This window comes from Pleurodeles waltl, chromosome 9, assembly GCF_031143425.1.
Source record: "Pleurodeles waltl isolate 20211129_DDA chromosome 9, aPleWal1.hap1.20221129, whole genome shotgun sequence".
NCBI lineage: Eukaryota > Metazoa > Chordata > Amphibia > Caudata > Salamandridae > Pleurodeles > Pleurodeles waltl.
In genome coordinates this window covers 239247-258542 of record NC_090448.1, presented here as the reverse complement: position 1 = coordinate 258542, position 19296 = coordinate 239247, and the positions used below count along the sequence as shown (strand labels likewise).

At 47.9% G+C, this 19296-nt stretch overlaps 1 protein-coding gene across 2 annotated transcripts in view; it reads left to right on the top strand.

Moving 5' to 3' along the window:
- The window catches only part of LOC138258803 (NXPE family member 1-like), a 458523-nt gene that overhangs the window by 257027 nt on the left and 182200 nt on the right, over positions 1-19296 (top strand). The gene's annotated exons all lie outside the window — the stretch shown is intronic.

Below are 19296 nucleotides of genomic sequence, written 5' to 3'. Positions count from 1 at the left end.
CACCCTGTAGTACTCTGAACTTCAGTATACTCTGGGTCCACATAGAGGTTGACCCATGGCTTTCCAAGCGGTGGCAGATATTGCTTTGACCTTACTTACAGATGAGTGTAGAAACGAGTTGACATAGTCCCAGAATGCTCTGCTTTTGCACGGTGGCAGCAATGCATGTAAATGGATCCAGCATTCTTCGATCTCCTTTTGCTTCAGTTTCCATATTACTCCCTTGTACTGTTTCCTCACCTGTCTCCTAATAGCTTCTGCTGCAGGGGTTTTATTCCTTCTATGTCACATTTTTGCCCGCCTGAATTTCCTTTTGCTCTGTGTATATTCCCGAATTGCTGTGAACATGTCAGCTTTTTGCCTTTTGCTTCCTACAAACCCTTGCTGCGCTGGACTGCATAGAGAAGCGTGTAAGTTCTTTATCGTGTTTACCCACTGGTCACCGATCTTTCTTGTCTCGCTTTGAAAGTTTAATGGGCCATTGGCCCGCTTCCACAGGTCGTATTGTGCCTTGCAGGTCACGCTCCATTTGATCCTTTTTGTCAATGGGCATAAGTTCGTTGATAATTGCTGTCCACTGGCCTTGTAGGACTGATGTCTCACTGCTTCAAGGTCTATATCTATTGCTACGGGGTTGTGGTCACTCTCAGATCTATTTGTCACCTTAGGACTGCACAATAATGCTGGGCTTAAGAAACTGTAACCTAATGTGGAGATGTTTTTGAACTTCGGAATGAGTGTGCCCACTACTGTGTATCAGCAATTGGACGTTCTAAGTTCATATTCCTTGAAAAAGGTTTCTAGGGCTGATCTTATGGACTATCCGGGGAGCCCCACCTCCTGACTGAGGTGTCGGATATTGAAATCTCCTGTGATTAGATGTTCGTGATCTGAATGCTCGTATAAAAATTCCTTTAATAGGAACAAAATTGATTTAACTTCATCTGTTTGCTTTCCCGATTGGAATTTATGTACAATTTATGACTGGTATCGATTCCGTTTTTTAATGGTGAGGGCTAAGCCATATATGGTTATCACGTAGACATCACTAGTCGATTTTTTCCACAGCACCAATTTGACCGCTAAGTCTAATTTGACGTATGTTGCAAGACCTCCCATATATCTTCCAAACAAGTTTTTCTTTTGTGCAGTGGACTGAGTTGTTATGAAGCTCGGTATGGTTTGTGGCTCCGTCGTCCAGGTTTCCTAAAAGTACATAATATCTGCATTGTTTCAGAAGCCCTCAATGTTGGGGCTAGCAATGAGGGAGGCCAATCCAGTCACGCTCCAGCTGATTATCTTAATCACCTTGCGTGGTTTGTTTAAGGAGGGTCCTTTATGGTTAAAGACGCATTTTCTCTTTAGTGGTCAAAGCTGCGGGAAGCCAGTCCCAGTCCCACCCATCATCAAATTGAATCCCTCCTGTGTTCCTTGTCAACTGTATGGTAATTTTCTTATCTACCATCAGCGGTTTTATCACTGGGATTCCCCTCAAGGCTCTGAAAGTTTTTTTAGTTGGGCATGTTGATTAATTTTCCATCGACAGCACTAGTAGCGTTCTTTCTCTGATTTGCTGATTTTTATGCCCCAGTTTTCCAGCAATCCCTCATATTCAAATATTCTCTCAACCGTGCCTTGGTCAGCCCATGTCGTTAGTGTAGATTCTCTCTGGCTGATCCATGCCTATGTGTTAAAGTTTACTGTTGAGAGGTCCCCTGATTCGCAAGTGATGGTATATGATGAAAACAGCCTCAGGATATTTGACCTATTAAGTATATCCCAAGGTCCCTGTGATACATATAGAGGGGTGAATATTATTCTCAGCTGTTCATTGGTTTCCTGTAAGTTTGCAGTGTTTGTATTTAATGTCCCATTGTACTTCTGCCCATTCTCTGATCTATGTATGATGGGATATTCTTGAGTAGTTGCATGAATAGGTGATCGGAGGCTTTGTTCTCTGCCTCAGGCATGCTCCAGAACCATCTCTGTTGCCTCCGTGAGTGGGATTATTTCTTGTGTGGATTTGTGATCCTGATAGTCACATTTTTGTTTCGCTTGTCTTGATAACGGGGGACTTGCCTCACGCATCCTTTTTGATTCTGTCCTGATTGGTTGGTTACTAGATCCTTGTGTGGATTCTTCCTGGGGTTGTTTCCAAGTTGCAGGGATCATCATACCCTCTCTGTTGCATTTTCTTTCTGGATTTGGAGCTCCATTGTTTGTGTATAGAGGTGACCCTCCTACCTTGCCCCCTGTGGAGCTCCTCTTCCCTTTCAGATCTGGCTAATAAGTCAAAGGTTTGTTCTTGGGGATAGCCCCTCGCGTAGGGTCACCACCCCCCTCAACCACGAGGAGTTGCTCTAGACCCACCACAGATTCTGTCTCACCGGTCAGTGAGGATGCTTGTTTTTTTGTTGGAATTGAGTCATCTATTTCCTTTTTGTAACCTTCACCTTTGGGGTGCGCCTGGTCAGAGTTTTCTGTGGACCCTGCCAACCAAGTGAAATGACTGCCTTCCACATTTTTGACAGTTTGAGAATTATATTTTTCTTTTCCATCTGAGTCCTCCCCAGTTACTGGGTGATGTGTGTGTGGGAGCAGATTTCAGGTGCCAAAATAGATAGCGGTCTCAGCTGGAAAATTGGGTAAGTCTAGAGCTGTATTGGCATATTCCCTGATGCCTGTGCGACTTTCCCTGTGCAGTTCAGTTCATTTGTTTTTTTTGTGGCTTTGAGTGTTTTTTTTCAACTTCTTCTTCTGTTGTGTTGTTAGTTGTAATTGTTGATTGTTCCTGGTATCAAACTTACGTGGTGGCTTGGAACTTACTTCCAGGCCTTGCTCTTCTGTGCTATTTTCGTCGGCGTTAGTATCAAGAGAGATCAACAGCGTTGGGTGGGCCATAATTGATTGCCTATTGTTTGATTCCATTCCACTACTTCCTTCCTCACCTTCTATGGATGCGAAAGATCCCCCTTTATGGGTGAATTCGGTAGGCACTGTGTCCTGCTGCTTTTCCACTGGCGTCCTATTGTTCATTTGTTTATTAGATTGATTGGCTGCTTTACAATGATGGATGAGGCTAGTAAGCAGGTCTGGCAGGGTCAATAGTTTGTCTATTATTTCATCATTGTGGGTCCCTTCCACCGCATTGTTATCTTTCTATATGTTACCCCACTTATCTAGCTTTCCACTTAATGAGATCAATTTATTATCTATAGTAAGTACACTTTGAGCCAGCATTTGGGTTAGTTCTAAATGTATCCCCATCTTGTGTGACTGCCAAGTAAGTGATTAAACTGCAGCTAGGAGAGAGGCATTAATGGTATTTCTAATATAGTCTGATCTGCCCACTTCTCCTGGTTCCTCATTGGGCGAGTTTTCCTCTCCCATGACCTCCTCCTATGTCCCCCTAATCTCATCTTCGTGGCCTGGCGCTTCCGCAGTAGTTTCTTGCAATGTCCAGCCATCCTGTCCTGTTACAGTGAGCAACGCCTGGGGAAGGTTTCTTCTTGGAGATAGCCCCCCTACATCCCCCTAATCTAATTTTTATGGCCTGGTGCTTCCGCACTAGTTTCTTGCAATGTCCAGCCATCCTGTCCTGTTACAGTGAGCAACGCCTGGGGAACTTCCATTGTGCCTTGTAGGGGGGTAGAGCAGGACCAGCTGTTGTAGAAGATTTTGTGTGCATGGGATTCCCCTGTTTGTGATTGTGCAGACTGATGAATCTCTGCCACTGTTTGCCGTTTGTTGTTGCTTGGAGATACAGCCTGCCCCCTTTTCGGCTGGCTGGATGTCGCTACCATGGGAGCTGTTCTAGTTACCTCGGGTCCGCAGTCAAGGCCCACTGGGCAAATGTTGATGCTAGTTGTTCTATCATTGTTATTATGACTGTTCCTACTTTCTCCCAATGCAGAATATGCCAGTTCTAACAATTCTCCAATTATTGAGGCATCCAGGGTGAAGCTTGTAGCACAGCTAGCGAGGCCTTGTGCTTGCTCAGTTTGTGTGGGCCTAAGTAAAGGATCAAGCTCCAATATCGGAGTAGGAGGAACAGTGGAAGGAACAGTCTGTATGACTTGGTTATCCATATGTTTGGTGGATTCTCCTACTCCACTCCTTGCTCTTGTGAAGTAGTTACGTATGTATGTTTTTCTAGTATTTGGAACCTTTCGCTTAAGACCTGTCTGGTGATCCTTCTGGGCTTTAGGCCCGTCTGCCGGCAACTGACCTGCCTTGGCGTCCAGCTCATTATCATCTCCATCATAGCAATTGATTTCTATGGGTTCTGTAACTATTGCAGTAGCCCTCGTAGAGTTTGCGGGGCTTACGGGGCAAGTAGGGCACCCTCCTTGTCTTCTTCCACCGCTCCCATTTTGATCATGTTTAAGTGGTCGGACGGCCTCAGTCCCGTGTCCCTGGATTGAGGGTGTTGTGCTGTTTCGGGTTGTCTCCTCAACTTGTCACGAGTCCTACATATGGAAAATATCCTATGAGCCGGTTTCCAACAACCCACAAATATTTTGAGAGCTCTATCTTCTTTCCAATTGTTCGTTTTTTTTCTGAGCCCTTTGTACCTTAGGTACCAGCCTCGGAGGATTTGAGATTCCAAGCAAATTTAGTGTTGGTGAGTGGGTTGTTGTTTCTCCGGGCCTTGGCTCCAGCGCCCGCTCCTGTGCCTGCCCCCCTTCCAGGGGAGACATAGGCCAGCTTAGCACAGGATTCACTCAAGTTGTTTGTCCGGTTAGCTGGCTAGTGACACCAGGAGGCATCCTGAGTGGTGTCCTGAGTGAGATTGTGTGAGGAGGTGAGCTATTAGTGTAGATTGTCTTTCAGTAACACGTTGAATATTTGTTTTGATAACTGCTTACTTGCTTTCTTGAGTGGTTGCATAGTTTTCACAAAATAGAAATGTAGAAATAAAGAAAACGCTGGCCAGTTTGATTCAGTTTTGTTTAGCCACTTGCCTCAGCACAATTGAGCGCCGCCTCACCCCCTGCCCCTCCACACACTGTATTTGGTTTTATCACCGCAGGCAGCGGGGGGCACGAGCACGCTCTAAGGAATACTCTGTTCAGTTGCAGTCGTAAGTTACTGTGTTGCAATGTTGCAGTTTAATGCTGCAGTTCTGAGGAGGGCTTTGAGAGCCCCCTTATAGCTCCAGTGGCTTTTTAGCTCGTGGCTCTTGTAAATTGCCTTATGGCTCATAGTATTGCAGTTTAAATCTATTGCATTACTAGCAAGATGCAGGGAGCGTAGAGCAAATTCTCATCACTATTCCACTATTCTGCCCTCCAGGCCCTAGGCCCCGGGGCCCCTTCGGCGCTCCTTCTAGCCCTTTATGTGCCTCGAGGCACAGTAGCACAGTGACAGATCGACAGGCCTTGTAGGTGTGCCAGGTTTTGTTGGGGTTTAGTGGGGGTTTTGGTGGGCTTTGGGGGTCTGGGTCAGTAGGACTCACCCGGGAACGGGTTCAGCTCATTCTGGCCTCGCATTCAGCGTACAATGAGGCAACGTTGAAGCAGAGCCGGGCGTGCGCCAATCTCCGGGCGACTCACCGACTCTCTGACGATCTTCCACCATCCTGCTCTCACGGAGCAAGGCTCCAATTGCTCCATGGCCCAGGTCTGACCAACCGGACCCCCCGCCCTCTCCGCTGACCGTCAAGTGGTGGGGAGGCTCGGGGGAAAGAACACTGTTGGGCCCTCTCCTTACCCCGCGGCTCCCCCTTTGCGCTCCTATGCTCTCTCTGCATCTCTGCGTCTTGTCTCCAGAGGTCTCCACACTCTCTCCCTCCTCTGGTCGCTGCTCCTTCCTGGACAGTCGAAGCAGCTCCTTTTCTTTAAACAATGATCAGCTTGCTGTAATGATCAAGGAGGTGGGGAATTCAGGAGGTCTCACACCGGTCTCTCTCGAACAAAATACCGCTGGACGAACCCTACTTCCTTCCCACAGTCCTACTCCCTGTCCACACAGACAGCCCAGTGTTGCAACCTCCTCTGTTCCCCCCGATCTCGCTGCAGGTAGCTTCAGCTACAGTGTACACAGTGCAGACCTAGTTAGCATACCCTAAAGTACCCACGGACACTCATCCATGCAAATGCTCTATTTGCCTGACAAGCAGGAGAAAATATGGTGACAACAGTTTAACAATTAAAAATACACAGGCAGCTGCAGCCAATGTTACTTGACAGAATGTGTAACAATCTTAAATGTCAAATAGGCGACTTGTTAGAGGGAAATGCCGAACGTTTAGACAATGCGCTCCAAATCTATATACACAGTCTTCTTATAATTAGTGTGAGAACATTTCCTTCACTTAAATGGTTACAACTTTACATTAACTTCACTATTTTTTAAAGTGCCACACCAAGTGAACATCTTAGGGCCTGTCGAGAAAGACCTGGGTTGCCAAGTTTAACTCAAGAGTTCAGAAGCAAATACAAAGCTAATACTTCCCTCCTACTCAAAGTATTGGCTTTGTCATTTTTTTCTTTACATTTTATTTAACTATGCGGTACAGAACTGCAACCGTGTTAGTCTCCAAACTGTACTAGTTCAAATCCTTAGAATGTACTGGGTATTTTGGAAAGTGTACGAGATGACCTTAAACTAACTATTTGAGATGCCAAAAACTATGAAACTGGATTTGGACATGTTTATTGGATGCCATCTGATAGGCAGAGAAGAGGAACCATTCGATCTGCTGGGCTTTAAAAGCTTTTCTTAAGTCCATCAAAGGGAATCCGGTTCAGACGGACAGCACAACACTACTATAGATTTAAAGTGTTAATTTTCTATTCAATGATGTTGGGGTGGTGAAAGTGGTATTCTATTTCAATTAGACTTAAATTAGGATGCTAATTGGCAACATTTTCATTTTTTGCTGCAGCTAGAGGAAGAAGGTAAATGGAAGTGCTTTAGCCATATGGAGGCCCACTGGAATTATATGGCAGGAAAAGACAAAATTATGAGGCAGGGTTGACCAATTTATGTGGCAAGAAAAGTCCACTTATGAATTTACAATGCCAATAGCTCTAACTAGCAAGTGCGAGACCTATAGCATTGCAAATGCTTGTATTTCTTGGGTTTGGATACCTGGGATGTTCCTGCGGTATATAGGCAGGTTCTGATGCCTGCGCTTCAATACCGACCCCAGCTGGTACGTTAAATTTATGTGTTTTTGGTGCTGCCTGTAGCACCAGTACTGACTTACTTGTAGACGTCTATACCAGAATGAGGAGACTACTAATTTCAGCCCGTACAGACCCCAGCCAGGATGTGTCTCTTCAGGTGCCATGGTAGCCAAGGCTCTTGGTGCAGTTGCACAGCTCTGATTCAAATGGAGGATTGTGCACCATCAGAGAGCGCCCGTTAACAATAATCTGAGCAGTGCAATCAAACAGCTCTGATTTAAATGGAGTATTGTGCACCATCAGAGAATCTTGTTGCATGCCTCTATGTCGCCTGTTGACTATAATCTGAGCTGTGCAATCGAACAGCTCTGATTCAAATGGAGTATTGTGCACCATCAGAGAATCTTGTTGCATGCCTCTATGGCACCCGTTAACTATAATCTGAGCGGTGCAGTCACACAGCTCTGATTTAGATGGAGTATTGTGCATCATCAGAGAATCCTGTTGCGTATCTCCATGGCGCCTGTTAACTATAATCTGTGAGTATTGTGCACTACCAGAGAATCTTGTTGCATGCCTCTATGGCGCCCGTTAACTATAATCTGAGCGCCCTCCAGGGGGTGGCCCACCACCATGTTAAGTGGCCTGCAAGAGTAATAAATACTGGCACTGTTGTGTGGTGGTTTGGGTATATGACGACACTGGGCCCGGTGGTTAGTCAACAGCTCTTTATTAACGTGCGCTGATACATCAATATCACTCAGCTAAGTAACTTTCCTGCCACTCCCCGCTACCATTTAACAACCCCGGTCTAGCGTCATCGCGGCCAGTCCCATGAGACTTCCTGCAGAGGGGAGTGGCCACACTCACCCCCCAACAAAGTACAACAATGAACTTGCCCACATCCTGGGCATACACTACATTCCTCCCCAACCTGATAAAAGAAAACAAAACACCAGAAGCGTCCTGGGGGAACAAGAAAACACAAGGGCAGCTATATACACACAGTTATAACTTTAGCAAATAAGACAATTATATAGCAGTACTCAGTCAAACACAAAATCAGCATAGCGCTGGGACGGGCTCGGATTGGACTGGAGATGGTATCTCCCGGTTCCTGACCTCCTCGACCATGCCATGGGTGCGTCACTAGGAGTCTTCAAGCTCCCAGCATGGGTTGACACATCTTCCGCTGCTGGGAAGGACTGGTGCATCTGGTCAGGTTGTTTAGACGCGGCTCTACCCCCAACAAGGGGCTCAGACAGCCGGGAAGTTGCGGGCAAGAAAACAGCACCCTCCTGAACACCTGCAGAGAGGTTGTCGGTGGAGCCATCTCCCCCGTGGCTTGTCGATGGCGAGGTAGGAAAACTTTTGAAATGGGATACGTTCCTTGTAACACTCTCACCGTCCTTTGTTGCAGTGATCATGGTCCCCTTGATGGCACTCACAGTCCACAGATCCACCTTGAATGGTAGCTGGAACTTGACACCAGGGTGGCGGTCCTTCTCTAGCACCATGTCCCCTACCTGGACAGTGACTTGCTGAGCTCTTTGCTTCCGGGATGCGTAGTCATTGTTGCGAGTTCTTCTTCTCATGAACTGGCTCTGAGGATTGGGCTTAGAAGCCCAGAGGAGGTGGTGCGGTATGTCATCCCTCACGACCCTCCCGAAACGTAGTTGGCTTGGTGCGACGCCCGTCGTGGCGTGAGGTCTGATCCTGTACTCTCATAGGAAAATATAGATAGCGCTCTCAACATTTTGCGACTCAGCCATGGCAATGCGGATTGTCTTGGACTATGTTTTTACAAATCGTTCCACCTCACTGTTGGCCTGGGGCCACCTGGGCGTGATCCGGGGGTGGGCGGTAATCCTGGACTTCAAAAAGTCATCCCACTCATGACTGTTAAATGAGGGCCCATTGTCTGTGCGCAGCTTCCCAAAAAAGCCATGAGTGGCCATCAGCTTCTCCATTTTCGGGATGACCACATGGGCTGCAGTAGACGGCACTAGTTCTACCTCAGGGTACTGACAATAGTCATCCATCACCATCAGCATGTGGGATCCATCAGGGAGACTCCCAAAGTCGGCACTCACCCTTTGCCAGGGGGCTGTGGGACCCTCTTTGGTGACAACAGGTGCAGGGGGATCAGGAGCACAACTGGCTTGGCAGACTAGCCAACTCTTAACAACATCTTCCACCTGTTGGTCAAGTCCTGGAAACCAAACTTTGCTTCTAAGCCTATTTTTCGACTTGACAATGCCTTGATGAGCACAGTGTGCTAACATCACCGCTCTTGGTCCTAAGTATGCAGGCAGCACTAGACGGGACCCACGCAATAGGCAGCTGTCGTCGCTCACTGAGAGCTCGTGCCTAATGTGGAAAAATGCCTGGAGCGTCCTTTTGGCTTCCTCTGTGCAGAAACCAGCAGGGTGTTGTAACGCCCGCCAGTCGCTGGAGCGCACAGCTTCAATGGGCAAAAGCAAGCAGTCATCTTGGCTGGTGGCTTCCAATATCTCGTCAAGCGGAATGGGCAGAAGTCTAGCCCGGTCAACCACCAGCCTTACGTACTCCTCAGTTTCGAGGGCTTCCTCAGCCTCTTGAGGGGTGGCGAGGTGAGCGTGACACAACAGGAAATCTGCTGGGTTACTTGCACCAGGTTGGTACTCTACGCGGAAATCAAACTCTTGCAGCTGCAGTATAAATTTTTCGATCCGCGGCGGCAGTTTTGATGATTAACCTTTGAAAAGGGGAAGCAGCGGCTAGTGGTCCGTGACCACCGTGAAGGCCTTGCCGTAGAGATAGATGTGAAAATGCCAGCACCCCCAGTTGATGGCTATAGCCTCACGTTCGATTTGGGAATACCACTGCTCTGTCGGTGTCAAAGTTCTGCTGGCAAAGGCTATAGGAGCCCAATCTCCACAGTCTTGTTACTGGGATGGGACAGCTCCCAGCCCAGTGGGACTAGTGTCGACAGACAACTGGGACTCTTGCCTGGGGTCGTAGAAAGCCAACGTGATGTCAGCTGAAAGGGCCTTCTTGGTGTTCATGAACGCACGCTCTTGTGCCTCACCCCAGGGATGTTCTTAATGGCCTGGTGAGATCCGATAGATTCTTCATGAAACTGCTGCAATATGTGACCATTCTCAGGAAAATCCTGGCCCCAGATACGGAGGTGGGGGTGGGGCCGCATTGATGTCTCTTACTTTGGCTGGGTCAGGACCAATCCCTTGTTTTAAGTATCGAAATCCAAAAAAACTGATGTTGTCCTTCAAGAACTCTTACTTCTTGCGTTGTAGCGTTAGTCCATGCTCTTGCAGCCAGAGGAATACTGGGCATAGGCGAGCTAGGTGACTCTTGAGTGTGGGGATGTTGTCGCTTACACTCGGAACTCCGGACAGTCTCCCTAACACTCCTTTGATAGTGTGTTGGAATATCTCTGCGGCACTTGATATACCAAAGTTTAGGCGTCTATACCTCCAGAGGCCCATGTGGGTGGAGAATGTTGTAATCGGTCTAGAGTCTGGGTGTAATACCATCTGATGGTTCCCTGACCGGAGGTCCATTTTTGGAGAACCATTTGGATCCTGAGAGTTCTCCTATTATGTCGTCAATTGTTGGGGTAAGGTGCCTCTCTCGCCTGATGGCTTGATTGGGCAGGCGCATGTCCACACAGATGCAGACCGCATCCGGTTGCTTGGGTTTTTTTGCAACGACAATCGTGGAGACCCATGGTGTGGGACCTGACACTTTTTCGATGATCCCGACCTTTTCTAGAAGTAGTAGCTCTTGCTCCACCTTTGAGTGTAGGTGGAAGGCTACTTGCTGGTGTCGGAGGGCAACGGGGCCACCGAGTCGTCGATGTGTAGTCAGAGAGGTGGTCCTTTGAGGCAGCCAATACCAGTGAAGAGGGTGTCAAACTCTTTGGTGAGGTCTTCCAAACAGCTGGCGTGGATGCTGAAAGCGAAATGGACTAGGCCGAGGCTCTGAGCAGTCTGGCAAATGAGCAGGAAGCCAGACCCTTCCTGTGACACGTAGATCCTCGTGGTGAATTTCGTGCCCTCCTGCTCGACCTCCACTGTGAAGGCGCCCACTATCTTTAGGGGTTGAGTGTTCTCGAAGGCGTACACTGGTATCTTGGTTGGCTTGAGCAGGGGTTGTGTTGTTAGGCTGTGGTACACCTCGGGGGACATTAGGTTGATGGATGCTCCGTGTCAATCCGAGCTGGGATGGACTGGCTCTGCAGGATGATCTGACACGTGGGTAACCGTTGACTGTGAGCCGTACCTTTATCTAGCGCTCTGACTACATGGACAACCTGCTGGTCTTTATCCATGTCGCTGTCTGACGAGGTGGTGGGGAGGGCTGCTACAGCTTTGACAGTCTTCTTGAGAGTAGGCTGTGTCTTGGGTGTTGACCGGGACACTTTTGCAAAGTGATTGATCTTGCCACAAGCGCTACAAGTTTTTCCTCGGGCCGGGCATCCATTTGGGTGGGGCAGAGGTCCACCGCACCATCTGCAAGGTCTGTTGTTTTGTTACTGGTGACCACTGCATTCACCAACTCAGATTTCACTTGGACAGGTGTTGCTTGTTACATGCAGGCAGCTCTCACTTTAGATAGCTCTTGGGAATGCCCAAGTATGAGGATGTCTCTCATCCGCATATTAGGTTCCTGCAGAATGCGTTCGTGGAGCTTCGAGGACGTGCATCCCTGGATAAACTGGCCCTGATTTCATCTTCTTCATCTGGCAGGGTGCATGTGCTTGCTAATTCCCTGAGGCGTGTGTAAAAGACATCTACGGATTCCTCAGACTTTTGGCACGCTTGGAACAGCAAGAAACATTCGTAGTTGGGGTTGGCATACGGCTCAAAATGCGCAGAGATGGGGTCCTTCAGCGTGGCATACATGTGGGGGGTGGCTTCGACTATTGATTTGGATACCTTATGTATGTCTGCCCCACCCAGGTGCAACAGCAAAGGCCTCTTCCGCTAATCTTTGACTTCCAGCGCTTTAAAGTAGGTTTCCAGCCATTCAAGCCAGGCTATCAGTCTTGCAGCCTGTGTAGGAGGGGCCCCTGTGATTGTGACAGGTTCAAGAGCTGGTATGTTGGCCATGTTGCTGAGAGCTGCAGGCGGTTGTGGGCTACCTTGGGGGGGTCCCTTTGGGTCGGTAGGGTTGCCAGTTTCAGTTGTCAGCCCCTCTATTTCCTGCAGGTGATGTCCATGGTCTGCCCGGTAATGGCCTGGGTGCAGCACACAGCTGTGGGTGCCGGGTGGGTAGATAAGTCCTCTCTTGGATGCAACCCTCTTGCATGCACTGTTCAGAAAAGTCTTGGTGGGGCGAGGGGTATACTGCTGGCATGGTACCTGGATCTGCCACTGGAGGATGCAGCACGTGTTCAGGCAACTCCTTCCCTGTGCTTGAAGAAGCGTGGCCCCAGTTGCCAAGAAAACTCCTCCTACGCGCTCCGGCAGAAGGCTCAGGAAACCCAATGTGCTGGATCCCACAAGGGCAGCTGCTGCGATGGCAGGCAGCGCCTGAGAGCGTCAGGATCAGCAGCAGAGGATCCCGAGGCGGGCCTTGCCGCAAGGACGGCAACACAATGTAGAGGCCCAGGGGAGCAGCTGCGACAGCAAGCAGCACTCGCGGTTGCTGCAGATGCCTGCGGGCCATGCAGCAGCACCTGTAGCCTCAGGCACAAGGCTGATGCTGAAAGAGGATTGGGCACTTCAGTTCTGCGTCTCCGGTGGGGAGCGGGTACCACGGTGCACAGCAGTGACCCGGGGGACAGCAGAAGGCACAGGTAGGAGGTACGGGGAGACCCACCCTCATCGCCAATGTCATGTGGTGGTTTGGGTATATGACGACACTGGGCCCGGTGGTTAGTCAACAGTTCTTTATTAACGTGTGTTGATACGTCTATATCACTCAGCTAACTAACTTTCCCGCCGCTCCCCGCTACCACTTAACAACCCCGGTCTAGCATCATCGGGCCAGTCCAATGAGTCTTCCTGCAGAGGGAAGTGGCCGCGCTGACCCCCGGCAAAGTCCAACAATGAACTTACCCACATACTGGGCGGACACTACAGGCACCATGACAGGAGCAGTGAGCTGCAGTCCCCTGAGCCTCCAGTGTCTGCAAAAAAGAAGCGAGTAAATTACAAAGCCCAAAACACTGCACTTTTACCCGATAAAATCCAGGAGAAATGACACCCTTGTCTTGTGGCTGCAGAGAAGCGAAGAAAGAGGGAGCCCGATAACAAAGGAACAGCTCTTCTTAGACGTCCAGTATTCTTAGGATATGTTCTTCTTTTTCCCTTTGTTTCATAGGAAAGGTACTTTCTGTTGGGGTTGAAGAAGGCTGCTATGAAAATAAAGTGACAAAAGAAAGCATATATTTTCCTCTTGTCCTGCCGTAGAATTGCATGTGCAAAAGTCAAATTCTGTGACTATTTGCTTATTGAAAATCTGCAGTACATCTAAATTGTGATTCCATAGTTGGAAATCACAGGTAAGTTATCACTATTTGGAATTCGTGATTATCGAATCACAATTTCTTTAGTTTGTTAATTTTGCTGTCAGAATCGCCTATTGTACCTAACAAATGCACAATTCAGTGATTAGTTATTCAATGTCTAAACCTATGCACGTCTGGCTCCTTGTTCAATTCTGTATTTCTTCTGCTTGAAGAGAGATAGCACACGAGCTTGTAGGTAGCATGACAATCAATTCCAGCAGCTCGTTGGAAATGGAGTGTTAAACTCCTAGTGTAGGAGGCACATTGACACTGTGACTTTAACAGGAGTTCCAGTAGATGGGAGTGTTTGGTGGCTTAGCTGAATGTGTTGTTCATTTTAAAGAGCTTGGTGTGCAAGGAGGTGCGCATACTAGTAGCCTTGCAAGACATGGGCACTATTGTAAGAGTGTTTCTGTGAGAGGTGATTTATGTGTGGAGTGGCCAGTGATGTATGCCTTCCGATATGGTCTCATGTCCTCTTGTCGCTGTTGGACATGGGCAGTCAGGTGGCACCCATTGGAGCCATTCTTTGTCAGGGAGGTTGTTTGAGAGAAACTCTCCTTACTGGATCATGTCTTTGAAGTGACTTATACTAGGAGCTGTGTGCATGTATAGATATGGCAGTGCATTATCTCCAGGTAGTCTTGTATGCATATCATTGACAGATTTGGAAGATGGTCATACCAGGAATTCTGCTTGAGGCATTCTGTGGGATACTCAGTGTGCATGCTTGCTGTGTTTATGGTGTGTATTATGGGGGTGACAGTTGAATGTCTTACCTATACCAATTGGGCCACTAATTATGATGTGGTGAAAACCTCCCCTATTCATCAGGGGCCTGAAGCCTTGGCAAATACAATGCAATGTTGGTAGCACAACCTTCCTGGTCTTAATGTACCGCTAGGGCCCATGTACTCTCTGGGACCACTAACCGCCCTCTCCTTCGATAGGCTGTCTCCATAGGGGTTGCTGTCTGTACTAGCCAGCAGCACCAGTTTGCTGGCCAGGTGCCTATATGCCTTGTTCACCAGGTCTGTGTACCACTCTAGGGAGCTGTGTAGCACAGGCAGCAGGTTGATCCAGACTAGCACCAACAGCAGAATGTCCTGGAGTGACCTGAACCCCACCATGCCTCAGATAGAGAGGTAGCTAGTTCAACCAAGCCAGGTGTCTTGGCACAGTTTGCCAGATGTTTTCAAACATGGTGCTTGAGTGATTACAAAGTACTCTGAATAGAAGCTGGCACACCTGGAGTAAAATCAAGATGCTATATCTTTGGAAAGTTCTGCAATATCTCCTTGTATCTTTCAGAGTGTGAAAATGACTGGATAAAATGCTGGAATAAAGGGTGTGATGTAGTGACTAAGCTTCAGCTTGCAGTGATGGTTCAGGTCATGTGTTATGGATATTTGCAGTTAAAAATTTAAAAAACACATGCTTCAGAATGTCTTCCAAGTTTGGACAAGATGTATAGTACTGTCCACAATTGGGTTCTTGAACATAATCATGCTTGGAATTTGCAAGACAATATTATTAATTCCGTTCTTGTGTTCTTCTAGTGCCTCAAAATTCACTGTATTGGCAATTGGATCGTTGCCAACGTAGCTGACCGAGTCAGGGTCCCAAACCTGCTTTGTACCCAGGACCAGTGATGGCTGACTCACATACTTAAGCTTTCATCCTGATAAACTTTTCTTTTCGTGTAGGTGACAGCAAATGCCTTCTAACAACCACCTTGGTCTTGAGCTGGTGTAATCATCAGACTCTTTCAAGCAGAGAAGCTACAGAATGAAAATGACTTCAGGCATATCTCGCCACTTGATTTTCAGGGTGACTTCAGAGGACTGACTGAGCTGAGGAATCTAACAAAGTCGCAGTCATGTAAATAGTATCTGGCTGATCACCTCTGGAGACATGCTAGATTTGTTCTGGAAGTCTCTTTAGTCCTTTCAAGGGCCCTTGACAGAAACCACTGTTTGGGAAATGGACTACGAAGGTCACATAAATGGTGCATTTATCAATAAAGGAGACTTCATATTTTGTTAGACGTTTGTAGCCTCGGGGGATCTATGTGGGGTCTCACACAAACAATCAAAACAACTATATGTCCCTGGGGATAAAAATAAGTATGTCATAACGATATCTCTAACTGTGCAGATGATAGCCTATATCATGACAGGATTTTGGTTGCCCATCACATCTTCTCTAGACATCAGGATTTAGGGTTCCAAGCAACGAAGTTGGAAATGTGGTGCCTTTCATTCATATTCCACAACCCAAGGAAGACTAGAGCTCACGATTACTTCCATTCCATTCAGCTGCAGAATAGATTGCTATGACTTCCCAGGTGGGCATCATACAGCACATTCAGTAGATTTATTTTCACCAAGGTTTGATTGGATGGTAGATGCTCCTGCGCTTAATACACAGAAAGGTGCACGCGCCAAACAATTCTGAGACTGTTTAAAAAAACATGAAGGAGTAATCTCATTCATTTTCTGACATCAGTAATAGGTTAAAATAGTAGCCTTGACTGTGCACTAGTCAGGCATTTCATTCAGAATTCAAGGTTTTTGTCGTACATAAGGGAAGCGCATGCTACGTTTGACTCAGCATAGCAGGTGATATGTTCATTCATTTGAAAAATAAGACTTCCTTAAGCCCGCATGATAAATGCAATACAAATCATGACTGTAAAGTTGGAGTTCGTGGGATGAAACTTGCATGTTCCTAGAGCTGAGCTCAGATTCCAGTATTGAAAAATTGAAAAATGAATGGATTCTATACAGTGTGTAAGACGGAGCAATCCCTTTACACTGCTGTGTTCCTCATTAAAATCAGAAAAGCTGATGACCTTCTGCAGCCTCTCTTCCACTGTGAAGCTAAGAAATGAGAAGCTTCAACTCTTCCCCGGGGTGCATCTACCTCCTTGAAGGTGAAAGCTTTTCCAAAGCCTTTCCAGATCATTCTCAAGGAAAATGGTGGTCCCTATCTATTCTCCGAACACAGGAAAGATCAGGGACCGGTCTGCGGACTCCCTCTTTCTGAGTCAAAAGATGTTTAATGGCTAAGACACAAGGTTATGACAGCTGCATACTGGGGAGACTGACACCACAAGAGAAATAAGGGATATTTATTAGGAATCAATACAGCACCAAACAGTGTGTCAGTTTGCTGTGCTCTGAAATGAAGGCTAAAAGGTGTGGCATTTATACATCAGGTTAAACAAAGAAAACCTCAGTGCACATGTGTATACATAGTAGGTTTCCATCCGCCCAAGGCCTATGGGAGTGAGACGATTTATGAGGGATGAATGGAGCTGATATCTGGCACAGCCTGATGCCCTGCTTCCAGGGGCATCTGCAGGCACACATTCCATAGCTGATGGGTGTGAAAAGGCGTGAGTTGTGTCTAGTTCTGCAATGAGACACAGGATAAGGTTGTAGACTATTTTAGCCTCAAATTGTAGATCATGGATATTAAAAACTTGACACATGATTATATACAAATATATTAGTACAATAATACGAAATATAATATGGAATCAATATAAAATCTAGGGGTGGGTGGTAAACTCCGATCCGCTTGCGGAGTTTGTGGAGTTTTTCCCACTCTGTGCTCTGTGTAGAGCGCAGAGTTCTGAAAAACTCAGCATAGCGGAGTTTTTTCCTCGTTCGCGCTCGCCAACTAAAGTTAGCTATCGCTAGCGAGGAAAATCACCACCCCCTAGCATGCTTTCTCAACGCGGGGGTCAGGGATGGTTGCAACCGCCTGCGTTGAGAAATCGTCTGTTAGCATTGAGGAAGTCACCACTTGAGTAGAAAATGTACTTGAGCGGCAGAAAAGAAGCAGCACCCTTTTCTGCTGCAGGTGGTGGCGTCAGACAAATTTTTCAGTGCGGGACAAACACCCGGTGCTAAAAATCAGCCTGAACGGCAAGACCTAACGCACTCCGCCGCTTGCGGAACTCCACGTAGCGTGGCAAAGTTTTTTTTGTCACTTCACGGAGTTCTGCCCAGTAGAGGAACTGTAGGAGGCTGGGCCACTATGTAGTGTGCAAAGCTAGGCACACTGTGCAGGGGGTCCAGGCAACCACACGTTGGTTTCCAGAGATAAAAATCAGATCACCTAATGCTCCAACTTTTAACGTAGCTGGTCGAGCAGTTAGGCTAATCCAGGAGATGTGCTAAGCATTTGTTGTATGCACAATATCAATCATGCAACACACACTCTTAATGAATAACTCAAGACCATAATTTATAAAAATACTTCAGATTTTTACGTAATTTTAAAGACCAAAATGGTTAATATATGTGAAGTACTTTTTGAGTTATGATTTTTCCAAGTTTTAATAAAGTTAGGCCCTCATTACAACCCTGGCGGACGGTGCAATGTTGGCGGTAGGACCGCAAACAGGCTGGTGGTAATTACCGCCCCATTATGACATTACCACACTGTCCGCCACGGTGGTAATGACCGCCAGGCTGGAGACAATCGTCTCCAGCCCGGCGGCCGTCACTAGTCCGCCTGCGGGATCATGACCCCGCATACCGTCATGGATTTCGTGGATTTTGAACCGCCACGAAATCCATGGCGGTAGGCACTATCAGTGCCAGGGAATTCGTTCCCTGGCACTGATAGGGGTCTCCGCCTCCCCCAACCCCCTCCCAGGAGTCCACCCCCAACAACCACAACCCCCCTACAACCCCCCAAAGGTGGTAGGGCCCCCTCCCCTGCCCCCGACCTCCATGGGCCCCCCAAACATACCCCCACCCCCCCACTCACGCACACACCACTCACACACAGACTCCCGCACACACATGCACACATATATACACGTTACATCCCCACGACACAGATCAAATCCCCAACACATACACTCACCCACATTCCCCCTCTAAACACTCACACTCACACCCCCATGCACACACACCGCACAACACCCCCCTGCCCCCCTCCCCTGTCGTACTATCACCTTACCTGCCTCGGTGGTCTTCCGGGAAGGAACGGGATCCATGGGGGGTGCTCCGCCGCCAGCACCCCATCACCAGAACACCGCCACGCCGAATACTGGAACGTAATTCGGTGGGCGGTGTTCTGATGACGTGGCGGTGACAGAGGAGCAGCCTCCACTACACCGCCGACCGCCAGTATGGTTGCTGGCGGCTCTCTGTCCAAAAAATGGCGGAGGGCCGCAACCAGTCATAATATGGTTGGCAGAAGACCGCCAACACTGGGGGTCTTCGACCCGGCGGAACCTTGGCGGTCTTTCAAAAAGACCGCCGAGGTCGGAATGAGGGCCTTAGTCTTTCTGTGCGTAATTATGCACCATTGAAATCAATGGAAGGCCACCTTTAAAAATGCATATAAAATCAAACCGTGGAGTTACCAGTCTCATCTTTTTGCAGGATGGTCGAGGAGGGTGGCGGCCACTCTGTGACAGCTGGAGAGCCTCGGGCGGCTTCCGGTTCTAGCAGGAGCAGAGCTGAAAAGTCTCTGAGCACAGGCACAGGGCCACTTGGAGGGGCTACCTGGAAAAGGATCTGGCTTGCAGAATTAAAGGTGGTGCTTCAGGGTCCTCTTGGGCTCTTGAGATTGCAAGGGGTAAGGGACCTGTGACATATAGCTGGTTCTGTGATGCAGGGC